Genomic DNA, 20,073 nt, shown 5'->3' on the forward strand with positions numbered 1-20,073 from the left:
CCTGCCTAACTTGAGCTCTGCATTGGTGCTAATGAAACCAGTTTTTCATTTGACTTGTACTGGATTCAATTTGTGAATGCCATTTTCCTTCTGTTTCACAATCAAATTGGATTTTTGGTGAGGAAGCCCCCTTGCTCTGATGCAGTGCTAGAGGAGATGCTAAGTCCAAAAACCCCTTTCTGGCCTCTCTCCAGCCAGCACCATGCTTAGTTTTACATTTCCCCTCATGTAAAGGGGATTACACATATGCACCCACACATACACACAAGTACTTGCATAGGTATGATGAGGATGCGGACAGATGCCCAGCTGAGGAGCCACAGTTCTCCTAAGCCTGAAACTTGGCAGGAAGCTGTAGAGGGATTCCTTGTGGAACAGGTGTATATGATACCCCAGGAAAGTCTGGCCAACCCAGGGTTGCAGAGGAAGAACCCCTGAATTGGCCTCAGACCGCAGGAAGGCCTGGAAGACACCTGGCAGCAGGCAGCCTTGAAAATCCTGGGCAAAGTTACACACTGGTCGGCTCCCCTGTTGCTTAGAGGCTGTCTCGTGGGAATAGGGTGTGAATCTTTGCAAAGTAGGTATAAGTTAGTGAAAGTAAACAATAAAGTGGAGAACAATGCTCAAATCCTATCAGTGTTCGTGGCGTTACTCTGGCCGGCTCCCCTGCACTTGGAACCCCCACCCCTGCTGGAAGCCATCACCGACTTGGAGATAATCACAGCCCCGTGTCCCAGGCCTGGTGCGGGTTATCCAAAGAACTTGGTGGGGTTTATTTGGCAGTACATCTTGCTGTGGTGCAAATGAGAACACATGACCCAGAAAGGCTGGTACCAAAACCCTAGAGGCTTCAGGATGTCCCTCTTGTGGTTCCAAGCTCTCTAGGGAAAAATGTCTATCCAACAGACCCAGAGCAGAGTTTTGTCTGCCAAACCCCAGGTGCAGCCAACTCCCAGCAGATGGAGCAGGCTACTCCCCAGTCTGAGAGACCTGCCCCCAGAAGCAGAGTGACTGAAGGATACCCTGGTGGATACATGTGTCAGCACTATGAACATTTTACCCTAAAGCCCTCAGAAAAGGGCTTCTTTGTTACCTGAGCTGACTTCTCAGGTTGTCAGTCACAAAAGATTTCAGTGGTGTTAAAGCAACCAAAACAAGAATAAGGGGAAGAAAGATCAATGTACTTCCCTTCAAGTCTGTGCTTTCCTGTGGCTGATGCAAACTTCTCTGGTACCTCATCACATTTTATTTCATTGATGATGACTTCCGCGTCAGGTGGGGCACCATGTAAAAAGGGTCTGTATAATTTACTATTGACCTGACAGGGGAAGAAGCAAATAATGCACAAATTGTTATCAAGGAGACTTTAAAGTAAAACAGAAATAAACGTTTCATTGCAGATTAGAAATTCTTTCTGCTGATAAATGACAGCCAGCTGTAACCACTGACAAAAATATTGTTCAGTCCAATGTCCCAGCTCTGGTGTTTTCCTACAGTGCTTGTACAGTGGTATTTGTGGCACACACCCCCACACACTGGAAAAGCCATGTGTGCAGACAGACACGCATGAAGGGACACCTATGCACAGGGCATGTGCCAGTGGCACAAGGAGGCTCCAAGCCCAAAAATCTCTGTGCTAGGTCTTGTTGTCAAACTGGGACTCCTTTTTTGATGTCAACACCTGGACAAAGTGTCTTGCCTGCAGCAGGAGCTTTCCTGAGAATGACCATGAGGATCTGCAGAATGGAGTCCACATTAAGGAAAATATTCCCAGGAAGCCTGCTAAATAAGAAAAAAAAATGTTGAACTGGACTTGTTTTGCTGAGTCAGGATGATGTAAAGGTGCTTGAGAGGAATAAACGCTCCCAATTCTGAGTCATCTGATAAAATCACATCCTTTCACTATCTTTTAACTCCACTGATATGAATGACTTATATGGAAAATACTCAGTAGTCTGCAGATTGACAAGTTCAAGAAAGCTCTTGGGAATGAACAGACTGCCTGGTAGATGGGTGTGTGCTGCACATTGTTTCCATGGATTTACACAAGCTCTCCCTCTGATCTCACTCGTTGACAAAGAAGGAGTGCCACTGCACTGAGAATAAAGCTGAGCTAGTATGAAAATGGTGTATGAACAAAGCCAGACGCCTGGGACTTTGCAAAGTCCAGATAGAACAAAAGATTTTCTACCAGGGCACCTTTTCCAGATCTAGGCCATTGCCCTAGAAATCTGCTACTTCTTGGTAAGAGCGAACTCAGCCTACAAATACAGCAAGTTCCCTAAGCACCAAGGTACAGGCTAGCAAAACTCTTGGGTTAGTGGAGTGGAGAGTAGGTGAAGGCTGGGGGGCCATCCTGCTTGCCCTCACCCAGTCCCCAAGAGGCTCCTTTGCCCCTCAAATGTAGGTGGGCGACACTGTCACCTGGATAGCAGTCATAAGGTAAGCAATGGCTGTGGCAACTGCATCTGCTCTGGCAGGGCTCGCGGATTTGTGTGTTTAAGTGTAGAAAAGGAGAGGGATGAGGGAGGATGTCTGTGTCACTAACTGTGTTCTATTCAGTTTGTCTCAGACTAGTCTTTTGCTCATCTAGTGTGAATTTGACAGCCATTTTTAGCTGAACAGCTACACTGGCTTTTAGCATCCTTTCTTGTTGCACAGGGAGTGCTCATTATCCAGTGAACATGAAGATTGCTGGGTCAGAATGACCTGCTGGCTTGTGCTTTAGGATCAGACAGCTGAACTGCAGTGGGGAGGCACCCAGCAGAGGCCCTCCATGGGCTCTGAGAGCAGGGACCCTTGACCCCTCATTCTCAGAGCATTAGCCAGACACTGCTCTTGCTGCTTAGGATGAAAGTGAAGCAGAATCCCAGCTCTTAGGACTTAATACCACCTGTAATAAACACAACTAATGCAACAAAATAGTAAAACAACCATCAGTTAGGCTGACAATGTCACTAATGGATATTTTTCCAGCCCTGCTTCAAAGTACAATGATGGGCTTTCAGCAGAGCAATTAAAACAATGCCTAGAGTGGAAATATCTCATATGAACCAAGTCCCTCTGGGTGGTTTGTCTGCAAATTTGGCTCATGCTTAAGGTTCAAAGGATGTAAAAATGGTTCAAAAATTTGGGGAAGGGGGATGATGCACATTTTCAAAAAATAACCTCTGGCTCTTCTTAAGAGGGACAACTCAGGAAATATGGTACTATGGCATGCCGGAGAGGTGACCTTACCCAAAAGTGGTTGTCCACAGGAAACAGACAAAACTGCTTTACCCTTGTCTATCTGTCCTTGAATATTGCTGTGCTGTGCACAGCAAGAAGAAGGAGGCTGTTCTTCAAGCATCCCCATAGCTGAGGGGAGGTTTGGGTCTGCTCACCTTGCAGGAAGTGGAGGGCACCGACTGGACAACACAGACCCCTGGGAGCACCTTGTGGTGCTGGGGTGCTGTGCTGCACCATGTCCTGGTGCTGCCTCAGGATCAAGCTTACTGGGCTTACTTATGGCCCAGTAAGCAACAGACAAAAAGTGGGATAGAATGGAGGGAGCAACATGCTGGAGGACAAAGTGGGAGAGCACTGTGCTGCAATGCTAATTTCAACAGCAGTGGGACCCTAACATAGTGTGCCCTGATTCTGGCAGAGGCAACCAGGGTTATTGCTCATGCTGACAGCTGTGCAAGCCTCCCAAGTGCACGCCAGCCGTCAGCACCCTGTGGGTCTCACTCACAGGCAGATACTCCGATCCTGAAACAAACCCCAAATCCTGGGTACTCAGCTCAGGCCATGGCATCTCAAGCTACAAGATCAGATAAACAGAATTGCAGGTTGAAATGGAGCATCTGGATTTAGGAGCAAATTCTCAAGTTCCCCAAAGCTTGGGAAGATTTGGTCCAAGACACTTTGCTTGGCTTTCTTCTCTTCTTCACCAGTAATCACTCCCCCAGCCAAAAGCAGGCCAAGCATTTGTATGGACTCAGGCGCACTACTCATGAATAAAAGCCTTACTGGCAGGGCCATAGACCTGCAAGGATCCTCTGTCTTTAGCAAGCACAGTGGAAATCTAAGGAAGCTTCCTGACTCTGCCTCAGTAGCTTGCTTAAGCAATAATCTGCTGCAATCATATCTCTTCTGGGGAGGAAATAAAGTTCATCTCTCAGCTCCAAGGGAATCAAGAAAATGCACTTCAAAGGAGTGACTGGTTTGTAAGTGCTGCGGTTTAATTGCAGAGGAGCAGCCTGTCCCAGTGCATCCAGATTCAAGTACATTCTGCAGCTCTTCTCTGCCTATGAGTCTATGAATACAGCATACTCAGGTAAAACAGCGCAGCTTCTGTGCTGGGCTTGTTACTTGTCACGGTGGCAAGTTCATTTAGCCTACCTACTCCAAAAGGAATGAGCGACATAATGTTTTCCAACTTTGAAGTCAGTTTGATATTGGTTAAGGGCTGTAAAACAAAGACTGAGTCACCTCTCTTTATAAAGTTCAACAACATTAGGTCTTGAGCATAAAACCCAAGCTACTAAGACCCCTTCCCCAGACCACAAGAATTTAAACCACCACCAACTCATCCAAGTAAAGTAGTCCCGCCTGTTCACTGCCTTTTCAAGGGTCAGACCAGTAAGTAAACTGGTTTTTGCACGTAATATTTGGCAGCTTGGGTACAAAGGAGATGTAAGCTATGAAGAAAAAGGCACTTCCCCTTCCTGAAGTCTCTTGTCTGTACTCCAGCAACTAAGCTTTGATATAAAATGAAAAAGGAAACTGCTCCTGGATTTGATTTTTGCACAACCAAAGCCTCAGGTACATTGGAATATGAGTCCAGCACTAACCACCCAAAAATACCCACTGATTCAGGTTTGTGGGGAATATATACTGGGCATCTAATGCAGTTCTAGTTTCACATGATGGAAGTCACATCATGGTTAGATCCCACTCAGTAGAGACCTTTTCTGGTAGAAATATGCATAAGAAAGGTAGTTCCAATGTATATTTCTAATATTTTTGCCAATCTTTGCCCATTTTGTTTAGTGCTAACAGAGTATACAGCAACTAAACAGGTGATATTAACATACCAAATATAAAACACACCTTTCTCTTTGGTTTTCTGGTAAGGATTCTTAGTTTCTGGAAACAATCCTGTTCTACTCAAGCTACCAGATCCATGACAGCTGATAAAGAGGGATAAGCAAATCCAAATCAAATACAGACAAATAAAACAGTATGTTTTATTGTCGAAAATAGGAGAGGGTTTCTGGCCATCTGCCAGGAAAATAATGAAGGATTAGCTAGACATTTCTTATTTCAAAGCCCTGATCTTTTATCACTGTTCAACTTTCCGCCTTGGTATACACTTTGGAGAGGTGGCTACTGCTCATCATGAGTAAATCTCTTAATTGTTACAATACTTATAAAAAAAGTGAGGAAGAAGAAATCATGAAAAAGCAAATCTCCACCTGAAAGGGGGGAAGCAGACCCTGTAGGACAAAATACAAACACATCTTGAACTGCAGGAAGGTAGTGTGTTTTCTCAAAAATATGCTTCAGAGCAACCCTTCATGGCCTCTGCATTTAGTGGCCACTTATTTCTATCTGTGTCAATAAGTAACTGAAGCTTCAACTTCTCCAGGCCTGGACCTGGCTCTCTTGGGACAAAACTGCATGCAACTCAAACATACTTCTTTTGCTTATATTTCAGTCCTGAGGGCCCAACACAGACAGGCCATGGGGACAAAGGGTAGGTGCATTTTGAGTGAAATGGGAACTAGAAACTCAAAGCTTACATTGTCATGAAAGAATGGTTTAGGTCATTTAACAAATCACCAGCAGCAAAAGCAGATTTAATATAAATTTGTACAAGCATGACAAAGTTCAATGGCAGGCTCTACTCTAGTGCTTACTGCCTAGACGAAGCACATGAAGGAAAATTATATTAGAATCACTTTAGAATTATTTATACAGAGGCTGGGGACAAAAAGGGTAAGAGGGAGACCCTCCCATTGAGTAAAAAGGTCTGGTGAGGAACCCCTTGCTTTCTAAACTCTTGATGAAGCCTAGGTGTGGCTGTGCCCAAACTTAGCCCCAGAACAGTTTACAGCTAAAGGATTTAACATCCCTTAATTATTGACTAATCTAATACTTACAAAATTATTCAGTAGGGTGTACTATAATCATAGCAGTAAAATTGAGATGGCAACATTCAGGCTACACTTGCTATAGGCTGTAAGGTGTGTAATCAATTCACATACGCACACACAGACACATAGAAGTATGTACAAAGTTATACATGCCTGTTTAAAAATCCCCCTCAAGTTAAAAATCCCCCTCAGTGAAATATGTCAAATGCCTTTGCATTTCTCAAGGGGCAAAGGAATGACCCTCAAGGAGTGAGGGGGGAATCAGCCCAGGTCCCATGGGCAACTTTTGGCAACAGTTCCCAGAGTCCCACAGGTGAGAGCTGGGAAGCTCCAAGAGGCATCCCACTCGGACAGTGTGGTGGGTTGACCCTGGCTGGACACCAGGTGCCCACCAAAGCCACTCCATCACTCCCCTCCTCAACTGAATGGGGGGGAAATGTTCATGAGTTGAGAAAAGCACAGGAAAAGATTACTCATCATTTACCACCATGGGAAAAACAGATTTGACTTAGGGAAATTAGTTGAATATATTACTAATGAAAATCAGAGTAGGAGAATCACAAGTAAAAAAAAAATCTTAAAAACAGCTTGCCCCCACCCCTCCCTCCTTCCCAGACTTAACTTTATTCCTGAATCTCTACCTCCTACCCCACATTGGTGCAGGGAGACAGGGAATGATCAGTTCATCACTTATTGCTTCTGCCACTGCTTTCTCCTCAGGGAGAGGAGCCCTTCCCCTGCTACACAGTGGCATCCCTCCCATGGGAGACAGTCCTCCATTAACTTCTCCGGTGTGAGACCTTCCCACGGGCTGCAGTTCTTCATGAACTGCTCCAGCAGTGGGTCCCTCAGGGATCCACAAGTCCTGCCATCAAACCTGCTTCAGCATTGGCTCCACTCTCCATAGGCATGGAGGTCCCTGCCAGGAACCTGCTTCAGTGTGGGCTTCCCACCACAGGCCTGCAGATGGTATTTTTTCAGCATCCACCTTTTCCAGCATGGGGTCATCCACAGGCTGCAAGTGGATCTCTGCTCCACTGTGGTCCTCCATGGGCTGCAGGAGAACATCCTGCCTCACCATGGTCTGCACCACAGGCTGCAGGGGAACCTCAGCTCTGGTGCCTGGAGCTCCTCCTGCCTCTCCTTCTCCACTCACCCTGGTGTCTTACATATTCTCACTCCACTCTTCTTTGGTTACAATTGTTCCTGTGCAATTTTTCCTGGTTTTTTTTTCCTTTTTAAATATGTTATCACAGAGGTGCTACCACTGTCACTGAAGGGCTTGGCCTTGGCTAGTGGCAGGTCCATCTTAGAGCTAACTGACATTGGCTGTGTTGGACATGGGGGGAAGCTTCCATCAGGTTGTCAAAGAAGTCACCCCCAGAGCCCTCCTGCTACCAGAACCTTGTCACACAAACCCAACGCACATGGAGATGCTGGTCACGGGCCCCTGTGGTCCAGGAGAGTTCAAAGCGCTTCATTCAAGACCACTGTTCACAAGGTTGTGAGATGATTTGCTTTAGTCATCCTAGTCACAATCTGAGAATTTTAACTGAAATTTTCCTGAAAAAAAATGTCCAATAACAATAATATTGTTCCACTTGAGCTGGTATTAGACAAAAATAAGATTTCAAGGCTATTCATTAGAAAACTGGGGCTCATTAGACAACAGAGGTTCCTGGGAACAAACAGCTCTTTTGATAAGCTCAAGGGTAACTTAACTGCCCATTAATCAAGGCCAAGGCCTAACAAGAATTCCTTGATTGTAGAGTGGTCAAGGCAGGGAGGAAGTGGAGGATGTGCACTGCCACATACACCCACTTTCATGTACAGTCTTGGGTGTCCTGCTCCAAGGCTGATTAGTGTTTAATTTCAGGACCAAATAGACAAAGGCATCAGATTAGGCTTAACAATCTTTCAATGACACTGCATCCCAACAAATAACATTCCGCTACTGAAGGCTTCAGCTATGGTCGTAAGACATTACTAGTGTTTTAGGTTTAATCTGTGCTAAAAAGGGGTTTAATCTGTGCTAAAAAAAGAAAAAAATAAATTAATAAGGACTTATTTTTACAGGCTCCTAAATGGCTGTATATCGTATGAAGGCTGCAAAAATTAGAGTCTTGAGAAGGTGTTAGAGAGATGCCCAGTGCTTCTCAAGAGAGATGCCCAAGCTAATGTACATTTGCTGATTTCCAACCTATATGGGAGAAAAAAGCAATGTGAGCCAGCTACAATAAAGGAGGTACACACACAAAAAAAAGGCAGGGTGCATGCAGATCAGAAGCCTTTCCTTCTGCTCTGACCAAAAATACCCAAAAGGCCAGTGACCAGTCAATGTAAATTAAGACAGAGGTCATCTTGAAAACACCATCTTTGTTTGGAATCAAGAAGCAATGGGTGATTGGTGTCAACAGCCATTGAGTGGGTGGATGTGGTCCAGCAACAGCCAAGGCTGGAAATAACTCTCAGGTATTGCAGCTGTCAGTAACAGCCCAGCCCTAAGTGCCCTCACAGTCTTGTCCTCTCCATTTCACCTGCCTTAGCAAACTTCCTTTGACCTCCCTCAACCAGCCAACCACTGGCCTCGCTCTTTAGAGAAGAAAGCCTAAGCTGGGCCCCGACCAAAACCCAATAGCCAAACTCTGGCTTTCTGTTCGTTCCCCTCCTGGCCGCCAGCTGCCAAATGAAGTGTGTATGCAGTGACTTACTAGTTTCAGCGCTTTGCTGAATTGCAGCCTATAACCACTGTCCCAAACCTCATGGTGCAAGCTCGCTCCCATAGAGGTACAAGGCTGTAGAAACCTGGTTCCTATCTCCCTGTGACTTGATTTTCAGCAGATCAGGAGCAAACCTTTCAAGTAACAGCACTTGGGAATGGGTCCAGGCTTCCCACTGAACCATTTTATTTTTGCACATAACCCTCCCCCAAAAATAAACCAGTTTGTTGCAATGACAGCATGCTTTCTGTAAGAGTCTGTTGACAAAATCTGGGCCTTTATTCCAATACTGAAAGGTGAAATGAGTCAAGGGAGCCCTTAATCTTGTTAAGAGCTCAGAGGACTCTGAAACACTAATTGGCCTGTCTAGACCAGCTCTGTGTCTGGACACTGTTATTGCAGCCTCTCTTGCAACTACTGAAATTAGAGCTTGGGACCACACACACACAAAATAACTTAATTTCTTTTCTTTACGTTGCATACCCTATTTCCTGCTTGCAGCCTCTTTTCTTTCAGTTCTTAACAAAAAAAAAAGAACATACTTCTCCATTTTGATTGGTTTTTGTATTGCTAAGTTTCTGTGCTTTGTAACTGCTAGGGCTGTGATTGCTTTAGAAGGAAAATACATAAATATGACACTGAAGAGTCAACTAAGGATTGAGAGTTCTTGTCTGGCACAGACGTCATTGTGCAACACAACCTTGAGGGAAGGGCCCTGCTGAGCCCCACAGCAAGGTTCAAGTTTATATCTCAAATTTGGGTAAAATCTGAAGAAAATCTCCAAATTTTAATAAACTTGTGATTGAGACAGAATTTCCTGCAGACCACAGTCAGGGGGGACTCTATCTGGAGAAGAAGATGCCTCATCTATCCCTGCACACTGGTGCTTGCCTGATGCAGCGCTGCAACACTGGTGGGAAAAGCCAGGGTTTATCAGAAAGCAGATGACCAAGAAGAAGCCCACCAGCCCATGTGGACCGCCCAGGTGCCCCCCTGCAGAAACCCCCACTGCTCCAACACCACACACAAACCCCAAACATGGGGTAGTCAGGGAAGAAATTGATGTCTATCATTGCAGCAGGGCACCTGCACCCAGGTACAGGTGTCCAGCCCATTTGTCTCCGGTGGCAGGCAGCAGCAGTGCACTCATGCAGAAGCATCTCGTACGAGGCCAGGCGCACCCAAAGGCTGTTAATGAGTATCACACTTCTCAGAAATGTCTCATAAGTCATTCTGGTGTTGCCATGAGAGGAAATTGCATGGCAATAAAGCAGAATTATTTGGTTCCTGTTAATTAACCACAAAGGTGGTAAACATTAACTATCTTTGAGAATCATGTGATACATACAGATGTTCAGGTCCGCCTCTCAGCTCAACACTGTTTTGGTTTTTTTCATTTGGAGGTTTCCAGAGGAAGGCTGTCTGAAGGATCCTGTAGGATATGACAGCACGCTGAGAGGGAGTTAAATGTCCAGCACAGGAAGGAAAAGCAGCAGCTATGCCTCCCTGCATCATTAATCACTGTCATATCCTTTGCCCTACAGCAGTTCAGGGAGTTGGTATGACAGTACTAGCTGCAGTAGCATTCACCTTTCCAGCAGAGCAGAAAATGAAAGGAAGATCCGCACATTCCCCTGCATCTTCACTATGCATATGACCACAGCTTCACTGGGAGGTCCATGGTCTGCACGTGGCACAGCCCAGTAACTTGAAAACATCTTCTGGTTAGAGGCTTAGGTTCAGCGTGGCTGTAGTGAGCATGCAAAGGGACCCATTGCTCCTCTGTAGCACACAGGAATGCCAAGGCCAGGTGTTCTCTTCATGCCTTGTTGGTGACTGAGAGAACGTTCCCTTGTATTCTTCTGCTGCAGTAGACAAGACTGGTGCTGACAGATGCCTGAAACACATCACTGGCACTCGTGTGACCTGTAGCCAGTCATACACTTGGGTACCATCTGTCAGTGGTCACCCTGGTCATATGGACAGACCCACAAACCCCACATACATGTTGGCCAAACAGCTGTGAAATCCTTATGAAACAGGTGACACCTTCCACCAGCATGGATGTGACAACATTTACAGCACCTCTTCTGCCCGGATGTAGCAGCGGCTTGAGATGTCTAATGGATAACACTAAGACTAGAAGGGAGACTCCTCTGTCCTGGGGCTCTGGCTGTGTGGCTCCTCAAGCCTTCCTGTCATTGCATGAATCACAGCCACCTCCAAGCTTGTGAAAGACACAAGAGCGCATGTCTCATAAGGTAGCCAGCTAGTTTTGTTTCTTTCTGTCTGCTCTAGGGCATCTCGGCCCTGTTTTTCAAATGCTTTATTACAGATGCCTTCAAGGATCCTAAGTTTTTCCAGGATGTGACGACCATCTTCCTACTCATCCCTGCATATTTGCACATCTAAAAATATAATTGCTTTGAAAAATGTCAGCTGTACAACTTCTGCAGCATAAACATAGACTCTTCAGCATTATTTGTTCAGGCACAGAAATGCAATTGTATGTGCACCTTTGGAAGCTGAAGCTTGGGCACATCTGTCTCCAGAGAATATCATGGTTCTGTTAAGCGAGCATCTAGGAAAACACAGATTACATGCTTGTTAAACTTGACTCCATACCCACACAAAACCAACCCTGACCTAAGCCAGCAATAAGAGATGAAGCACTGTTGGTTTTGGGTAAGAAAATGAGACAGTGATGGTTTATGGATGCACTGCATTTGCAAGGCAAGTTTTTCATAGTGGAGGAAGGGAGGCAGTCTACAGAGGTGGCTTCTGTGAGAAGCTGCTAGAAGCTTCCCCCATGTTGATGGAGCCAATGCCAGGCAGCTCCAAAATGGAGCCGCCGCTGGTCAAGGCCAAGCCCATCAGCAGTGGCAGTAGCTCCTCTGGGGTAACAGAAGGGTAAGAAGTTACTGTGTAGGACAGGAGAGCCAGGGAGAGGAGTGACACTATGTGAGAGAAGCAACTCTGCAGACACCAAAGTCAGTGAAGAAGAATAAGGAAGAGACATTCCAGAGACCTGCAGTGAAGACCATGGCGAGGCAGGCTCTTCCCCTGTAGCCCACAGAGGTACACAGCAAAGCAGAGATCCACCTGCAGCTCCTTGAGAAATCCAGGCCAAAGAAGGGGAAGAGTGTGAGGAGTCCTCCCCCCCCAGAGAAAGGAGCAGCAGAGACAATGTGTGATGAACTAACTGCAGCCTTATCCAACTCCCTGCATTTCTGGGGGATGAGGTAGAGAAATTGGCCAGGAAAAAGGGAGAGATAGGGTGGAAGGTGATTTTTTAGCAATTAGTTTTATTTCTCATTACCCTACTCTGATTTGATTGGTAATAAATCCAATTGATTTCTCCTCCAAGTTGCGTCTGTTTTGCCCGTGATGGTAATCAGTGAGTGATCTCTTCCCGTACTTATCTCAACTCACAAGAATTCTGTCCTCTGTCCAGCTGAAAAGCAGAATGACAGAGCAGCTTTGAGGAGCACCTGGTGTCCAGCCAGGGCCAACCCACCACAATGGACTTCAGAGGCAACCATACAACTGCATTTTAAGAGACTCATCAACCCCCCAACCTAGGGACAGCCGTGGGTGCAAGGGTAGAAAACAGTGCTGAGGCAGTGCCCTAGTTCTCTGAAGTGAACCTCACGGGAAGGATGTGAGGCTGTCCCAGGGATAAGATAATGTGAAGGCCTTGAGACACCTTGGGATGCAGGCCCAAACCTAGTTTGCTTTTCTCTTTCCATCATTTTCCCTTCATGCCCCTGACAGCTTCTTTACTGCACTGCTACAATGTCTCCAGACATCATATCACCCATTTCAGGGTCACAAGTGGAGCATGAAAGTAAGAGCTGCATGGAGATCCTAAGACAGATAACACACTTGCTCTTTTGAAGCCGGTGAAGATGACCCAATGGCCCACATCCATTCTAATTTTTGGAGCAGAGAGCACCATCAAGGCACTCACTTTAAGGACCCTGGGGCCAAATTTGTCTCTGCAGTGGTCCAGGGAGTGTGCAAAACAGGAAAGAGAGGGGATGTGAGCCCCGCACCTTCCCAATAAGGCCATTAACAACTCTCAATGTACAAACCGCATCATGTCTTTTTAAATCAGACCTGACAAATGCATCACTGCTGAAGATCAAAGTCTGTGTGGCTTATGCATCTGGGTCCCTCACCCTGCAGGTAGTGCAGGAATGCAGAGGTTTGTGAAGCAGATTCAGAACTACTGAAATGTAGTGTTTTACTTCCAGAAGAAAATATGCACAGCATGGTGAGAAGAAAAAACTAGGAGTGGTCAGGAATTAAGAAGAAAACAAGACAGGGAAGATGGTGAAGCTTAAAGAGAGAGAAAGAGAAACAAAGCATGACAGCTTTGGACATAGTCAAAAACAGTGTTTGTCATTGGCACTGGTATCTTATACCCACACCCCTTTTCACACACTGCTTCCTGTGGGCAGCACGGTGTGGTCTGCCACAGCCAGCTGCCAAAAGGCACTGGACTCCTACATGTTTGATCGGGAGATCAGAGCCAGACTTGATGCAAGGACACCTGAATAGTGGCAGTCAGAACAAATACTTCAGGACCACAGGAGCCTCTGGTGCATACGGACTTTTTTTGGTCTGCGAACAAGATTTTAGAAGGCAGCTAAAGACAATTACAGCTTGCAACTTCTCTACATTACTTTACAAAGCACCCATGTGTGATGTCAACACTTTTAATGCAAATGTGTTAGTTCATTGATAACATACCAACTCAAGTGTATTTCATTCATAAACTTGCATTTAAGATGAAGAAAACTAAGAGCACCTGGCAAATTGTGCTAGTGGATACTGGCTGAGCCCTGCATATTTCCTGGAAACCCTCTGATGAAAAGGGTCCTGCCCACACAACACTGACCAGACTCATCTCTGGCGAAATACATATATTATTAATTTCCAGGAACTAACTGTATTTCAGATAAATTCTAAATGAAAAGCACTGAACCAAATCCCCTGTTAATGGGAACTATGTGTGAAAGTTTTGGTAGCAGGAGGCCTGCAGAGGTGGCTTCTGTGAGAACCTGCTAGAAGCTGCCCCCCATGTCCACTGCAGCCAATGCCAGCCGGCTCCAAGATGGACCTACCACTGGCCAAAGGTAAGCCCATAAGCAACAGTGATAGCACTTCTGAGGTACCAGATTTAAGAAGACACCAAGGTCAATGAAGAAGAAGGGGGAGGAGGTGCTCCAGGCACCAGAGCAGAGATTCCTCTGCAGCCTTTGGTAAAGACCACAATGTGGCAGGCTCTGCCTCTGCAGCCCATGGGAGTTCACAGTAGAGCAGAACCTACAGAACCTGCAGTCTGTGGAGGACTTCATGCCCAGAGCAAGAGGATGCCTAAGGGAGGCTAAGACCACATGGGAAGCTCATTCTGGACAGGCTTCTGGAAGAACCAGTGGACCCATGGAGAGAGGAGCCTATCCTGGCACAGGTTTGCTGGCAGGACTTCTGACCCTCCATGGGACCCAGGCTGGAGCAGTCTGTGCCTGAAGAATGGCACGCCAAGCAGGGGACCAACACTGGAGCAGTTCATGAAGAACTGCTGCCCATGGGAAGAACCCACACTGAAGAAATTCATGAAGGACTGTCTCTCATGGGAGGTACCCCACAATGGAGAAAGGGAAGAGTGAGAGTGCTGCCCCTGCAAAGGAAGAAGTGGTAGAGACAATGTGTGAGGAACTGACTGTAGGCCCCATTCCCCATCCTCCTGTGCCACTGGGGGCTAGGAGGTAAAGAAAATCAGGAGTGAAGATGTGCCAAAAAGAAGGGAGTGGTGGGGAACGGTGTTTTAAGGCTTGTTCCTATTTCTTATTATCCTATTTGTGACTTTAACTGCCAATACATTAATTTCCCCAAGCTGATGTTATTTTGCCTATGACAGTAACAGCAGAGTGATTTCTCTGTCCTTAACTCACATAATTTCTCTCCCCTGTGCAGTTCAGAAGGGGGAGTGATAGAGTGGCTTTGGTGGCCAGCCAAGGTCAACTCACCACACTTGGAAGCAAAACACACACCAACCACTTTGTCCTCTAGATAGACACCACATACACACTTACTCCTCATGACTTGCTTCCTCAAAGACATCTCCACATGCGTATCTCCACATGTCCTGAAACACCAGTGTTTGCCTATGTTCAGGCCAAATCAGCAGATACTGTCACCCAGATAAAAAGTTGTGAAAATGCACATGTCCCAAAAAAGCAAAAATATCTCCTCTTCAGGAGTCTCCTGGTCTCCCACTCTGCAGACACCCAGGACAAGCACAGCAACCACAGAGTGTTAAATTTCAGTTTCATACTTTAGCACAGCCTGAAATTCTCTTTTCCTCTTTGTCCACTGCTGTCCTCAAGGTCAAGAGTCTTGTAATACCCTCCTGCTCCCCAAAGAGTCTTGCTCCTGAGTGTCAGCAGAGGATGTTCAGCACAGAGAGATTCAGCAGCATTCCCTAGGAAAATGAAGGACCTCCTAAATAAAGACACCATTCTCTAGAGAAAAACCACAACAGTGTCTCATAGGAAAAATGCAGGTCTGCTTGCTCCAGCCTGCTCTGCTATCCAAGGAAGAACAGAGGCTGTGAGCATGGAGGAGGTGACTGAGTTTGAGACATGTAAGGAAATTACACAACACGTGTTGTCTTGACATGAGATCTGAAGTGCCTCAATACCAGAAAGTGCAGATGAGCATTCCCCTGTTTGCAGACATCATGCCAGCGTACCTTCCTTTCTGAGACACAGAACATGCCATAGACCTAGGTGAGCTCACGGAAACTTACTTTAAAAAAGAAAAACAGGTTTCTTCTAATACAAGTTCCAAAAGTAGCAGCTGCATCAGCTTTGGAGTGTTTTGATATTCTTTTCTCCAAAGAACTTATTAAAAATGAAGCAAAAATGAGTGCGAGGGAAGTAACATGGATGTTTTTTTGATTCTCAGAAGTGCTTTGTTACCAACATCCCCCCAGGATGAGGGGAGATGAACTGTGGTTAAGATCTTTGTTCTCCTTTTTTTTTCCCCTCACATTTTACTCAACTTCTCCTCTCATTTTTAACCAGACATGCTACACCAAGCATGCAAAAAACTCTGGGCAATTACATCTGTAGTACATCAGCCTGGGAGAGAAAAAGAAGCAGGTTTCCTCTGTGACTTATGCTTGCCCAACACCAAGAACACCTATAAAATTATTAATTATTAACACCTATTAATTATTATATGCACCTTTAATAGGCCAGTTACAAAAGCAAAATATTCCAGAAGGGCAGGCTGGAAGGAAAGGGAAAGGACAATTAAAGGCTGCTGCTCTGTTGCAGTGTCAGGGCCAGGTGTAACATTCTCAATTTCCATTGTAAGACACTGGCAAATAACTAGGGTTTCCTACAGTAAAATCTGATGCTGCTATGGCTGGAGTTGTTGCCTCTAGCAGCTTCCTCATTTCTGCAACTGGATGCACTACTTCTTAATGCTGGACATGACTGACCATCTGTGCCATGGCTGCAGTAATATTATCCTTGTAGCTATGCCTTTTACTGAATGACACATTTCAGTGGTCAGGAGACTTAATAGTGGTTTTGGGAGACAGAAGTTTGTCTTAGATACGCTCACAAAGGCGTGGAGAGGTTAAATTGCGAGAATTAGCACAAGCGGCTGGATCTGGTTTCCTGCTCTTTTTTTCCTTTTCCACTTCCTTTGTTCTTCCTCTTCTTTTTCCCTCTTATTTTCATGTTTCCTCACTCTCCATTACATGCCTATGAGGAAACAGAACCTGAATGACTATTGTGTGCCAGAGTCCAAAGCCTGCCAAGAGCAGGTTTTTCACTGGCTAATGCTTTGCAATGCCACACTCAGGATGTCCAGCTACAGATCTCCATCCTACCTTGGGTCTCACCACCCTGGTGTTTCCTCCAGCCACCTGGCACATGCACTGGCACACAAAGATGAAAAGACAAAGCAAGCCCTGGAAACGTAGATTCATGGCTCCAAAGCCCTTGAACTGCAGACAGGTAAACAGTTCTCGAAAGCCATGTGGAGCTGGGGGGCATCACACCAGGACCATGTGTCACAGTTCCAGCTCACTCATCCAGATGGACACCATGATTTATGACCTGCCTAACTGGTCATCCTGTCAGGGATTACTGCTGCCCATATTTCCTACCCTGCTTCCCAGCCCTCCCAGCAGCTCAGAAAGAACTGAAAATGTAATTTGCTCAGCCTCTCAAACCTACTGCAGGTCTGACCCAGAGCACACCCCGAGTTCACCTCCAGCTCTGCACGAAGCTCTTCCCTACTGCTGGCACATGTTGCTCTCACCTAACAGGTGACTGAAATCAGCAGAAACAAAGTACAAAAATATAGGATGCCTTCCACCACAGGAGCTTTAAAGGTGACTAAAACAAGGCAAATTTTCATTGAATTCCCACTTGGATGTTCATGAGGATCATGGCATAGCATGAGCTCTCCAAAAATACAGTCCTTTTTACTGGCCTACACCTAAGTGGTATTGATTAATTCTCTTGAGGGCACCAAATTTAGACCTGCCAACTTCCTCTTCCACATTCCTCCACACATACAAGGGGTGTGGCAAATATATACTTACTTACGCATGGGTGGCATAGGTATGTCTCCAGATCTTTTGCAAGAGAAACTATCTAAGGACTGACTTTTGAAGCTTACATTGCATTTTCATTCTGTCCCTCCTCAGGCCACATTTTCTGACTTTCAGAAGCAAGCAAACACACCTTCCTGAGTATCTTTAAGTGTTTCCTGCCCCCCCCCCCCCATATTTGCCAAGAGCCATCTATTGGCCAGTGTCCTATCCACTGCCATCTGGGAATAACAAATCATATAGAAGTCTGCTGAAGCTTGAAATTCATGTGATTTTCAATTTCTCCACGCTCAACTTGCACATTTTTAACATCCACTCTCCGGCAGCCTGGGGGAGAGAAGTATGTTGCACTTGCGGTTGTGAGGAAGGTGGGTGGGAGTGAGGGCACATGAAAAGCTGAGGCCCCCATGGCTGAGTGACTTTGTACATGGGACAGCTTCGGCATTGTTGAGCTAAACAATGAGGCATTCCATAAAAAAAAGAAAAAAAAATAGACAAAAATAATAAGAAAACAGGGTGTGTTTTCTGGGTGTGTAGATTTTTTTTCCCATCTAGAAGACGCACATTCCTCTGTACCATTTTTATTATGCGCTGTCATGATGGTAATTACTACAGTCTAAGAATCAAGCACAGATCACATAAATTATATTACTGTCCAGTTATTTTAGGCATCCATACAACAATCCTACAGCAACATTTTGGACGTCAAATTGCTGTATGCTCACTGTAAGCACACCAGGAGGCAAGTGGCCATGCATGGCACCTGAGGAGGGGGGCACCTCTCCTTCCAGTTTAGAGTTTACCTACCCACACTCACCTCTAGAAAGATGTGGGTTTCTAAAGATTTATTATCTGAGTGGGGTGTTTCCTGCCTTTGCTTGCACTGGCTTCTGCAAGAGCCACACGATGCTAGGCTGAGCTAGGGCCTTCAGGACTTGGACTCTGAAGGTAGTCTGGGTTTCTTATCACTTTATCCTGGCAGGCAGCAGGTTGTAAAGCAAGGTGCCTTGGCTGATGAGGAATTCCTGCTTTCTCTTGAGCCAGCAGCAGCAGCTGCACCTCCCCAAAGCAGCACAGGGCACATGTACCAGCTGTGTCTGTCAGCCACAAGGCACATGGACACAAGGGCAGCAGGGACCAGATGGAGGAAGCTGGAAGAAAATATGAAAGCCGACAGAAACCACTAAGCCCTTGTGGTCCTGCTTCTCACCCACAGGCATCCTGGCTCCTCTAGTGATGCTACCAAAGAAAAAAAGAGGATGCTTATGGCATGAAAGAGGCAGGAGAAGAAGCAGGGAGAGTAGTATCCAAAGTGCTTCAGGTAGGCCAACCTACTACATCTGGAAAGAGCTAGACAGGAGGTGACCTGCAGTCATGCAACTAAAGTTGAGCAAAGAGGATACAACCACAGGGCCAGAAAACAGCTTACTAGTTCTGCTTCTGTACTATGCCATACACTTAATAAATTCCCAAAATAAAAAAATTACTTCCTCAGTTTCCACAAGCAAAGCAACAGATCAGGGCACATCCCTTGTCATCCATGTTGGGATGGGTTGGCACCTGTATCCAAGCCAAACTGTCTTTTGTTTTCTTTTTCTTTTTAAGGAAGAAGCATATTTTTTATCCAGGACCTGCACTAAGCCTTCCCATCCTCTGCTCCGCTGTATCCCAGAGCAAAGCTTTCACAGGCTGGTAACCCAGCTACTAAAACCTGCAGAAACAGCCCATTCATGACACACGTGGCACCAGTATCCCAAAAACCTAACATTTCCTGTGTCCCATGCAGTGGGAGCTGTAGTCAGCAACCTCGAGTCCAACATGAAATCCCACCAGCCCAAGAGAAGGAGAGGAGGGCTGTGGCAGACCTGTATTGCACTGTGGGGTGAGCATTGGTGCAGCATGTCGTGAAACAAAGGATGTCTCCAAAACACAGAAAAATAAACGAGACAGATGGGAACTTAAGGTTCCACCACAGAGTCCCCTCGGCTGGGAAGGGGCTAACCTGTTTCCGTGAGGAGTCTTTCCGGTCCTGGCTGAGACCCTCCATGAGGGGAGCTACGGGAGAGGGTCAGTGTTTACGCCGGGCAAGCGCCGCTCGCGCCGCTGAGCCTTCTGCGCTGCAGAAAGGCCCGCATCCCACAGAGAAACGGCGCCACTCCGTGCTTTTGGTGGTGGGAAGGAAAACAACCAGGGAAAAAAACGAAAAAATATTCCCGTGATTTATTCCCGCCTTCCAGCTTTGCAGCAGCAGCCGCGCTCTGCTCGCATTACGGGAAACACCAGCTCCCCTTCTCGCAAGGCGAGCAAAGCGCCGCGTCAGACAGAGTTGCTCCGGGGGGGACGGGGGGGGGGAGGCCGAGCACTTCCTGCTCATCGTTACACAGCACTTTTTCAGCCTTCCTGGGCTTTCCTTTCTTCCGCTGCTGCTGCCGCTTCTCCCTGGCAGCCGGCGGGGACGCACTCGCCCCTCCCGGCGGTGCTCAGCCCGCACCCCTCGCCGGGCCCCCTCACCAGGGCCCCCGGCCACCCCGGCCCCAGGGGCGCCGCGGGGGGGGGGCGCAGGGAGCGCAGG

General features: G+C 46.5%; 1 long non-coding RNA gene across 2 annotated transcripts in view; it reads right to left on the bottom strand.

Moving 5' to 3' along the window:
- Nucleotides 1-20,040, bottom strand: part of LOC125319723 — a 59,098-nt gene extending 39,058 nt beyond the window's left edge. For both annotated transcript variants that reach the window (XR_007200873.1, XR_007200874.1), the window contains exon 1: nucleotides 19,504-20,040. This is a non-coding gene — a long non-coding RNA (uncharacterized LOC125319723). The remainder of the gene's footprint in view (nucleotides 1-19,503) is intronic.
- Between the last annotated feature and the right edge of the window lie 33 nt (nucleotides 20,041-20,073).

Source organism: Corvus hawaiiensis, chromosome Z, assembly GCF_020740725.1.
Source record: "Corvus hawaiiensis isolate bCorHaw1 chromosome Z, bCorHaw1.pri.cur, whole genome shotgun sequence".
NCBI classification, from domain to species: domain Eukaryota; kingdom Metazoa; phylum Chordata; class Aves; order Passeriformes; family Corvidae; genus Corvus; species Corvus hawaiiensis.